Source organism: Pseudophryne corroboree, chromosome 9 (genome assembly GCF_028390025.1).
Source record: "Pseudophryne corroboree isolate aPseCor3 chromosome 9, aPseCor3.hap2, whole genome shotgun sequence".
Taxonomy (NCBI): domain Eukaryota; kingdom Metazoa; phylum Chordata; class Amphibia; order Anura; family Myobatrachidae; genus Pseudophryne; species Pseudophryne corroboree.
The window spans coordinates 247,486,075-247,497,478 of NC_086452.1; the positions used below are offsets into that span (position 1 = coordinate 247,486,075).

Below are 11,404 nucleotides of genomic sequence, written 5' to 3' on the forward strand. Positions count from 1 at the left end.
AATATTGCTGGAAGCTCTGACGATCCGTGAGGAGGGATACCGTGTGATCCTATGTTCTGAGCGTGTTTTGAACTGTCTAAAACTCAGTTCAATTTGATCAGGTAATTACCCGCTGTTAAATAAGCCTACCTCCTTGTAAAGGAACTTTTATGCCAAACACTGTATTTTTGTGATTCACTTTAGAATCAGTTTCATTATTGTTTGTCTATTTTGTGTTAATTAAAACAGTGTTACACTATATTCCTTCCATTTTTTTTCTTTGCATATCTTGTATACCCTAAACGAAAAGGGTTAATGCGAATGAATTATCCTATGGAATTCTGGAAAAGCGCTGGTTAAGTGTTTACTTCAATTTTTTTGTTTGCTATGGTTGTTCTTGGTGGAGGTTAAAAGGGATACCTCTAGAAGTGTCACACTGACTAGCAGCTGCTTTGCGCACGGGACGGCTCTTCTAACCCTTTTTTTTTTGCCAAATTAATTGTATGTGCATAACATGGTATGTGATGGAATTTGCCCACATGTAATGCACGCACAATATTGGTGGCGTTGTCCGATATCACAAATCCCCAGGAGAGTCCAATTGGGGTAAGCCAATCTGCGATGTTCCTCAGTTTCCGTAAGAGGTTGTCAGCTGTGTGCCTCTTATGGAAAGCGGTGATACAAAGTGTAGCCTGCCTAGGAATGAGTTGGCATTTGTGAGATGCTGCTACTGGTGCCACCGCTGTTGTTTCTGCGGAAGGAAATACATCAACCCAGTGGGCTGTCAGAGTCATATAGTCCTTAGTCTGCCCTGCTCCACTTGTCCACATGTCCGTGGTTAAGAGGACAGTGGGTACAACTGCATTTTTTAGAACACTGAGGACACTTTTTCTGATGTCTGTGTACATTCTCGGTATCGCCTGCCTAGAGAAGTGGAACCTAGATAAGATTTGGTACCGGGGACACACTACCTCAAGCAATTCTCTAAGTCCCTGTGAACTAACGGTGGATACCGGATGCACGTCTAACACCAACATAGTTGTCAAGGCCTGAGTTATCTGCTTTGCAACAGGATGACTGCTTTGATATTTAATCTTCCTCACAAAGTACTGTTGGACAGTCAATTGCTTACTGGAAGTAGTAAAAGTGGTCTTCCGACTTCCCTTCTGGGATGACGATTGACTCCCAGCAGCAACAACAGCAGTAGGCATTCCACTCAAGGATCCATCGGAGGAATCCAAGTTTGGAGAGGACTCGTCAGACTTGCCAGTGATATGGCCTGCAGGACTATTGGCGTTCCTGTCTAAGGAGGAAATTGACACTGAGGGAGTTGGTGGTGTGGTTTGTAGGAGCTTGGGTACAAGAGGAAGATGGGATTTAGTTGTCAGTGGACTGCTTCCGCTGTCACCAAAAGTTTTTGAACTTGTCAATGACTTCTGATGAATGCGCTCCAGGTGACGTATAAGGGAGGATGTTCCTAGGTGGTTAACGTCCTTACCCCTACTTATTACAGTTTGACAAAGGCAATACACAGCTTGACACCTGTTGCCAATTTTCTGTATTTCTGTTGAAATAATTCCACACCGAAGAGGTGATTTTTTTTATTTTTACCAGGCATGTCAATGGCCTTATTCATCCCATGGACAACAGGTGTTTTCCCGGGTGCCTGACTTAAACAAACCACCTCACCATCAGAATCGTCCTCGTCAATTTCCTCCTCAGTGCCAGCAACACCCATATCCTCATCCTGGTGTACTTCAACAGTGACATCTTCAATTTGAATATCAGGAACTGGACTGTGGGTGCTCCTTCTAGCACTTGCAGGGGGCGTGCAAATGGTGGAAGGAGCCACCTCTTCCCGTCCAGTGTTTGGAAGGTCAGGTATCGCAACCGACACAATTGGACTCTCCTTGGGGATTTGTGACTTAGAAGAACGCACAGTTCTTTGCTGTGCTTTTGCCATCTTAACTCTTTTCATTTTTCTAGCGGGAGGATGAGTGCTTCCATCGTCATGTGAATCTGAACCACTAGTCATGATGAACATAGGAGAGGGCCTTAGCCGTTCCTTGCCACTCTGTGCCGTAAATGGCATATTGGTAAGTTTACGCTTCTCCTCAGACATTTTTAATTTAGATTTTTGGGTAATTTTACTGAACTTTTGCTTTTTGGATTTTACATGCTCTCTACTATGACATTGGGCATCGTCCTTGGCAGACGACGTTGATGGCATTTCATCGTCTCTGCCATGACTAGTGGCAGCAGCTTCTCTACTAAGTGGAAGTGGATCTTGATCTTTCCCTATTTTGCCCTCCAAATTATTGTTCTCCATTTTTTAATGTGTGGAATTATATGCCAGTAATATATCTGGAATTAGACGGCAGTAATGTCTGGAATTAGATACCACTAGATAGATACCACATACCACTGTGACTGGAATGATGATGACCGATGCACAGTCACAGGACACTACTACCACAGCACCCTACAGCAGCAAGATGCAGCATAAGACACTGTACTAGTATTAGTAATGTAGTATTACTGAGCACCACAAGACACTGAGCACTTATTATACTGAGCACTGATGATACTGAGCACTGATACTGAGCACTGATGATACTGAGCACTGATACTGAGCACTGATGATACTACGGAGAACTGACACTGAGCAGCACGATGCAGCACAAGACACTGTACTAGTATTACTGAGCAGCACAAAAGCACTCTGGAATTGTCACCCCCCAGATACCACTGTGACTGGAATGATGATGAACGATACACAGTCACAGGACACTACTACCACTGCACCCTACAGCAGCAAGATGCAGCACAAGAGAGACACTGTACTAGTCACTAATACTGAGCAGCACAAAAGCACTCTGGAATTGTAACCCCGCAGATACCACTGTGACTGGAATGATGATGAACGATACACAGTCACAGGACACTACTACCACAGCACCCTACAGCAGCAAGATGCAGCACAAGAGAGACACTGTACTAGTCACTAATACTGAGCAGCACAAAAGCACTCTGGAATTGTCACCCCCCAGATACCACTGTGACTGGAATGATGATGAACGATACACAGTCACAGGACACTACTACCACAGCACCCTACAGCAGCAAGATGCAGCACAAGAGAGACACTGTACTAGTATTACTGAGCAGCAATAAGCACTGATATTGAGATTTGCCACTGAGAGAATGTAGCCACGTCCTCTCTGTACCCTCTATAATGCACAAGTGAAAATGGCGGCAACGCGCAACTTTTTATATGGAATCCGAATCTCGCGAGAATCCGACATCAGGATGATGTTTTGCCTCGTTCGGGTTTTCCGAGTCAGGTGGGAACAACCGAGCCTGGCTCGGACCTGTGTAAAACACGTGGAGTTTTCGGGGGTTTGGTTCTCGGAGAACCGAACCCGCTCATCTCTAATTAAAAGTGAATCAATAAATGATACGACACAGGTAGCGAGCCTTGGTTTTAATAAATCACTTTATTTAGTATCTCACTCACTGTATGTACTTAGTATATAAATTTTTTGGGTGTATTGTATTGTCTTATTTTGTGTTTGGACAATTTTAATGAATCTATTAAAAGTTATATTTTCAATTTTCATGTGCGCCAACAAAGAGACATTCTTTCTCCTTTTCCTTTTGTACATTACAATTGTCTCTAGTAGCACCCCCGAATGTCCATTAAAAAGTGAATGACTCATCGACGGATATATTTGTCAGGGTTCTTCTTTCACATTAGTACTACTAATTATTCAGCTGGTGCAGAGCATACCCCACTCCCCTATCCCCTTTATGCTTTGAATAAAGAAATACCACATTTTCTGTTTTAAAACACCTTCCATGCTTGCCACCTTCGGGCAGAGTGAGCAGAGCATGCTTTATGACACCTTGGAATTTGGCAACCCTATAATTATGTTAGCACTTAGGGGATACCGCACAGGTCATATAGATGGTAAAAATAGAATATAATATGGTACCAAAATTAGATAGTTAAAGGGAAAAAAATCCTTATTAATAATCTCTTGGTGGTGCACCCTGAGTCAGTCTAGTGTTATACAGAACAAAGAAGAAAAAAGAAGACTCTTTTGTGGGTGCACTCTTAAATTAGTCAGTAAGACCCGAATATTGAAGAATAAGTGTCAAGTATAGTGTTTAAAATAAATTGTATTTGTTTACATTTTTATCTAAAAACCAATAAGTAGTTTGGTGTATTAACTACAATTACATACATCAATCATAAACAATAAATATGCAATGTCCAAAAAATCCTGGTCGGAGTGGCTTCCTTATTATCAAAATTTATAGGATAATTCCTTGTTTGAAAATCAGACATCAGGATATAAATAGTAAGAACTCCAAAATATGGGAATGGACTCACGCGTTTCATTTAGACAAGGAAGTATACAAAGTGGTACACGTGTAAGTAATCACTGATTTCTATATCGCCTGCTTTTAACACAACACCTTATTTTGATATAAATTAATGAGATATGACTGGGCTTGCCACCATAGATAAAGAATAAATAGATAGAATGAAGCCAAGCAGAAAAAAGATGAATCTGCAGTCAGTGTACAAAGCTTCTGAACTCTACTACACTAGGTCTTCCTAGTGGGTCTCCCACCAAAGTACTGACCTAGCCCAACACTGATTAGCTTCCACGATTGAACGGATTCGGGCGTTTCCAGTGTTGTATGATAGTAGAAGTAGATGACTAATCATGCTAATCTGGGATCACTGATGAGAGTTCACGAAATTTTGAAAGTGAAAGACGATAGATAAATGAGCAATAAGTGGCTAGAGAATATAAGAAATAACCAAAGGTGGATCTGCTGCCAGTGTTAGACAAGGGTAAAATACTCATGAATCACTGGTGAGAGTTCAGAAATAATAATAGAGAGTGAAAACCCAATGAATAGGAAGGTGAGCAAGCCCTTAAAAGAGACATTGAATGAAGTTGGTTAAATGATCAACATAGCCCTTTGAAATTGATGTCAAAATGCCAGTCAGATTTAGCCTATAAACAACTCAGGATAAGGATGCTAAAAAGACTGATAAGTTTCCCCAGATTCAAAGTGTTATAATCTGCAATAAGACACTATATAACAAATATGTTATAACTTGTAGTGGAAACTAGGGAAAGACAAAAGAGAAAAGTACAGCAGGTGTGCCGATGGTTACAATGTGCACTCCGATATAATGTATCACTATTAGCTATAAGGAGTGGAGTTAAAATTAGATAGATTAATGCAGCCTATTGACACAATTACTTGGATCACTGGTGAGGCTACATTAGCACAGGCGGTGAATTGAAATAACCAGAAGATATTAAGGCATTTTTGTATTTAAATGCGACAATATGACTCTCAGAGTGTATCTTCTGGCTGCTAGACACAGACTGAAATAAAGTACTGACAGCAAACATCCCCACCAGTGATAATTAAGTACTTTTCGCTAATATGGTTCTCTAATATAAGCTGATATAGACTATGGTATAGACGTGGTCGGGAAAGACCGTGACGGGGCTGGTGGAGCAGGGTGTCACCCTTGTCCTGCTGAAGTGATGGTCTTGCAAAGATGGTGAGGCAGACAGTGGTGTAGGGTTGATCCGAAGGTGCAGAGGTCAGAGCAGGCAGTGATGCAGGTTCTCCTGGTCTGGGCATGGACCGCGGAGTAAATGAAAGACTCGTTTCTCCCATATGCCGGGATTGATCACTTCCTGTCCCAATGACTCATTCGCTGGATCTTTTAAGAACTGTCAATAACGGCTTGTTAACCAATCATATGGTGGGTGTGTCCCAATGCTTAAGGTTGCCAAGCAACTAGAATCATTGCAACTGGGATTGATGCAATTTTCACAGTTAATGGTCTTGTAGTTCTCCTGTCTGCAGGGCAACCTTTACGCTGATAACTGTCAGTAGACAAACATGGGCACTCACAGTATGTAGCAGGGCTTTTTTTTTTAAATGCAAAGAACACAATAAACACATTGTGGATAGATAGATAGATAGATAGATAGATAGATAGATAGATAGATAGATAGATAGATAGATAGATAGATAAATAATTAAAAATCAAAGAGTAAAAAATTAGAGAGAAAAAAATATATTTTTTTAATAAAAAAATATATTTTCGGAAGATATATGCTTTGCAACTACACAGAGAATGGAAATCAACTAGCATATTACTGGAAGTTTGCTAGTGAATTGCGTGCTAATTAAGTAACATCATAACCTTATGTTCATGTACTTAGTAATTTTCTATGCATATTTTTATTAATATACAGTATATAATATTTCTTATATATGATATGCAGATAATTTAATCACAAATGCCACAGATATATACGCGAATGGATCTAGTCATTTCGTAATTTGATATCCACCACTCTATGTGTGTGATTCCTTTTAAAGGTTGGCAAAGAGGTGAGTGATAACAAAGACAGACCTATACTAATGATCTTAATAACATACAGCACACTATCCAATCAGTATACAAATATTCATTGCTTATAGATAAGGAGAATAGTAGAAGACTATGCATGGATGCATAATAAGTGTACTTAAATGACATCATTTTGATTGATATGTATAAAGGAAGGGAGAAGGAAAGGGAAGAGAAAATACTATTAAAACAATATATAATTTAATAAATATTAAACTGAGTTCCAAAAGAGTATCTATCCCTAATGATAGCAGCTTAAGATCCACCAGTGAAATAAGTACAAATTTAATCTGAATTAGAGATTCAAAAGCTTGTGTATAAATATCAACCTAAAGTCACTAATATGCATAAAGTATTCTAAAAGTCACCCATTTTTGTGGGATTATATAGACCAAATATGTTACTATTTAACATTTAAATCAGTATTATAAGATTGGTTTATGGGCCTGAAGAAATGCTGAAAGTGTGTACTAATGAGCAATATTATACAAATTGTGTTAAAATGTAAAAGCCTACAGAGAGACGGGTTGGGTTAACAGAACCTTGATGTGAATAGTGCTGCGATTAAGTTCTGGAGTAGAATATATAGGGTGCAATGAGCAAAGTAATTGGAATACGGTGTGATCGTGATATATCTGAATGATGAAAGTATAGCAATTTATGTTTGCTGTGTGGGTGATACTTGTGCATAAGGTGTGCATTGAAAGTGATTTATTGGTTAAAATAAAAAAAAATGTTGATAGTGTATTAGCCATATAGGACAGGATGAACAGTGAAATGTTGCAGTGAGGAAAGATATATGGGGAATGGAGGTGACTAGGTCTGAGAAAACTAAAATGTGAACACTACATAAAAACACTGTGAGAATTGACACAACGTGAGAGGGAAAAAGCATCGGGACCAGGATGGGGAAAATGAAGAGAAATAACTGAAAATAATATTTGAAAGTGAGGGAGCGGTGCATCTCGTGCACCTAATATCTGGAATTCCTGAGTAGTATAGCCTTAATATCCAGGGTACTAAATACATGTATCAATATATTTAAGGAAATGATGTGCTTGCATATTAAGTAATTACAACCCACCCACATACCCTTACGTATGTAGGTTTGTGCCCGCTATGCGGAATGTTATTAATGGGGGGCTGCTGAGACTGTTATATATTATTCTAAGAATACACTATAATTAATGTGCTCATTGAGGCCAGATGGTTTCAGACCCCCTAACTTGAAGGTCCACTCCCTTTCTTTCTTAATAAGTTCTCTACTAAGATCCCCCCCCTTGATTTCCTAAATGGACTCTCTCTAATCCGAAGCCTCGCATCTCAATCAGTGAGTCTTGATGTTTCATATGGTAAAGTCTAGCAACTGATGTTAATTTCTTTGCTTTTGAGAGATCCAATGTGGCATTTCTGATTGATCCCATATGCTCAAATATTCTGGTTTTGAATATTCTTGTGGTCATTCCCACATATCGTAGGTTACAGCTGCAGATTAAACAGTAGACCACTCCTTGGGTATCACAATTGAAGATATGTTTGATACCAATTTCTTGTCGCAGCCTAGCCTTCACCTTGTTGGTTTTCTGGATCTGGGGACAGGCCTTACACTGGCCACAAGGAAACAATCCTGTTATACTCTTGGGTTTGTTAGGTTCACGTGAGAAATTACTTTGTATCAGCAAGTTCCTCATATTCTTAGATCTCCGCCAGCACATCTGGAGGTGGGAGTCCAATAATGGTGATAAATCTGCATCCAAGTGTAAAATCGGTATATGTTTTTGAATTGCGTCCCTTAGTGATCTCCATTCAGGGCAAAAAGTGCCTACAAAATGAATCTTAGGGTCATCATCCCTCTCCTTAGCTTTTTCCTGAAAGATTAGGGATTCCCTTTTGGTTTGTAGGACTGAATACTGTGCCCGTTTTAAGGAACATTTACTGTAGCCACAGGCTAGTAATCGTACCGTAAGCTCTCGATTCTTTTCTTTGAAGATCTCATCTTCCATACAGTTCCTCCTGAGTCTCAAAAATTCCCTTTAGCGATGTTCTCAGTAGTTGGAGGAAGGTGAGAACTGGTCTGGTAAAGAATGCTATTTGTGGCAGTGTCTTTGCGGAAAAGTTCTGTGGCTAATGCTCTATTTTCCATTTTATAAATACTTAAGTCTGAAAAGGTTACTCTTTCTTTACTGATGGTATGTGTCAGATGAATATTAAGGTCGTTGCTGTTCAGTGAATTAATGAAGTAAAGTAGAAGTTTTTCTTCACCATCCCAGATTAGAAAGATATCGTCAATATATCTTAGCCAGCTCATGATATGTTGTGTAAAAACTTGATTATTTTCATTAAATACTGTTGATTGTTCCCAACAGCTCAGAAATAAGTTGGCATAGGTGGGGGCACAAGCTGCCCCCATAGTAGTTCCCTTAACCTGTAGGAAGAACTGGTCGCCAAACGTGAAAAAGTTCTTGTTCAGTACGAAACTCAAGACTTCACATAGGAAGTCACTGAACTCACTTTTTTCTTTCATGTTGAGAAAAAATCCTGTGGCTTCTACTCCTTGCTGATAGTCTATGCTGGTGTAGAGAGCCTCTACATCTAGCATTGCTAGTAACCAATTCTCCTCTAGGATGATGACATGTGTTTTCTGCAGGAGATCCGATATTTTTCACAGATATGATGGCAATGAGAGTACGTGGTCTCTAAGATGCAAGTCCAGAAATGTACTTGGTATTTCCAGCAGTCCCCAATTGCCAGAGACAATTGGTCTGCCGGGTGGTTTTCTAATATCCTTGTGGATTTTTGGTAATAAATAGAAAGTAGGGACTCTTGGGTTGGATACTGTAAGGTATCTCGATTCCTGTTGGGTGATGATACCCGTCGCCAAGGCTTCCTCCACCATCCATGTGTATTCTTTGTGGAATCTCATTGTAGGATTAAGTGGGAGTTTCCGATAGTATACAGTGTTCAAAAGCTGTCTCTGGGCTTCCTCCACATACATTTCAGTAGGCCATAGTATCATATTGCCTCCTTTATCTGAAGGTTTAATGACAGTATCGTTCCATGATCTAATCTCTTTTAACGCTTATCTTTCCCTAAACTTTAAGTTCTTAGATAGACATCTCTTGTTAGTTTTTGCTTGGATGTCATTAAATTCCCTAGATACCATGTCCAAGAATATCTTGATCTCGGGACTGTTAGTCTCTGTAGGAAAAAAGGTTGATTTGCTCTTGCAAGATGGCCTTTTCTTGAGTTGTGGGGTTGTATTTGAGGGTGATTCCATGTGCAGCTTTTCAAATATCTGTATTGCTGATAGTTCTTCCTCAGACAGTGAGAGGGCGAGTATAAGCATCTCATCAGTGGATGCTGTTGCGAAAGTGGAATCTGCATTCTCAGTTGATGATGTGTCAACCATGTTGCCAGTGGGTAGTTTGGCAAATAATTTTTTTTTACAACAGCTTCCTACCGAAGAGCCTAAGATATTTCTATCAGATGAATCTGTTGAAGGGCGCAGTGGGTGAAAAAGATAATCCTTTACTGAGATCCTCCATCTGATCTTCTGTGAGGGTTCTACTTGTTAGATTGATAATTTGTAGTTTGTTGGTGGTCATCACTTCCTGTTCTTCCGTATGGGGTACTGTAAGGTTTGTGGGGTATCCCAGTCTCGTTTGTTGTTTTTTTTTTTATGTTTCATCCCCCCTCTCCTTGTCTTCCTATTGGTTTGCTTCTGCCTCTTGTTTGGTGACCTCTCCCTAAAAAAGGATCCTCGCCAATGTCACATCTGTAGGACTGGAACCCTCCTTCTGACTGCTCCGTGGAAGAATCGTCACTATATGAAGACTCAATTTCTGAGGAGCTAATCTTGTCTCTTGGTTGTCCTCCTCTGTCACGTGCCGATTGATAATTCCTCCTGAAAATGTTACCCTGGGAGAAGTCCTTTTTGTCCCTGTAGCATTTATTCCGTTTCCGGTCTATACTTGTGGTTTCATACGTATCAAGTTCTTTGTTGTACTTCTCAAACATACTTTGAAATGCTAGGTCTTTCTCCCAAGTCTCCAAGTTTTTACCTATTTCTTCAATGTCTTTCTCAACTTGGTCTAAGATCAAACAGGGACGTGCAGTCAGGGGAGGCAGGGCAGGCAGTGCCTCCCCTGTCATTAATGATTACATTAAAACAAAGACGATACTTATGACACATATTCTGTGTCATAAGTATCTTCTTTATATAATGTCATCATTTTTTTCAGTTAAAACATTGTTTAAGTTGATTTCAGAGGCACCGAGAATGGTGCCTTCAGCTGCCAATTATAAATCACCGGAAGCAGGGGGCGGACTGGGGGCGGGGCCAAGCCGAGGGCTGTAAAAGCCCATTAAAAAAAACAATGTAAGCGGCACCCATACAAGTGCCTCAGAGCAGGGACGTGCTTTCAGCCCATATGAAAGCACGCCCCTGTCACTGAAGGCAGATGTGATTGGGCACCAGATTCAGCACTGACAGTGACTGTGTCCGGCTGTCACTGTCAGTGCTGTACAGGGAGGAATAGAGTTAGCTGCAGCTGTATCACATACCCGACAGCTAGGGGGAAAGCAAGAAGAATCTCCCACCGGCCTCTCAGGGCAGCAGGGTAGTTAGTGTCTTTCATCTGTTTTCCAACCACCTGACGGAGTTTCAAAGCTTGCAGGCGCAGTGCTGCTGTAGTCACAGTGTGCACCTCCTGTATGCACCGCGGACCGGACCTGCATGTATGTGTAACTCCAGTCCACTCTTATTCCCTCTGTGTGCCTTTGTGGGTTCCGCCTCCTCTGACATGCATCCTCTTAACTGTGTGTGCCCTCCCTGTATCTAATTAGGGCCATATCCAGCCAAACCCATTCATGATCTCACTATGGGGACATAGTGAGATCATGTCCCCAGTGGACCCTGCAGCTGTTGCCCGAAAGGGACACGGCAGACACTGATTGCTGTGCAGT

The 11,404-nt window shown here is 40.7% G+C and overlaps 1 pseudogene; it reads right to left on the reverse strand.

Moving 5' to 3' along the window:
* Window positions 1-4,582: 4,582 nt before the first annotated feature.
* LOC134963722 (5S ribosomal RNA) lies at window positions 4,583-4,701 on the reverse strand (annotated as a pseudogene).
* Between the last annotated feature and the right edge of the window lie 6,703 nt (window positions 4,702-11,404).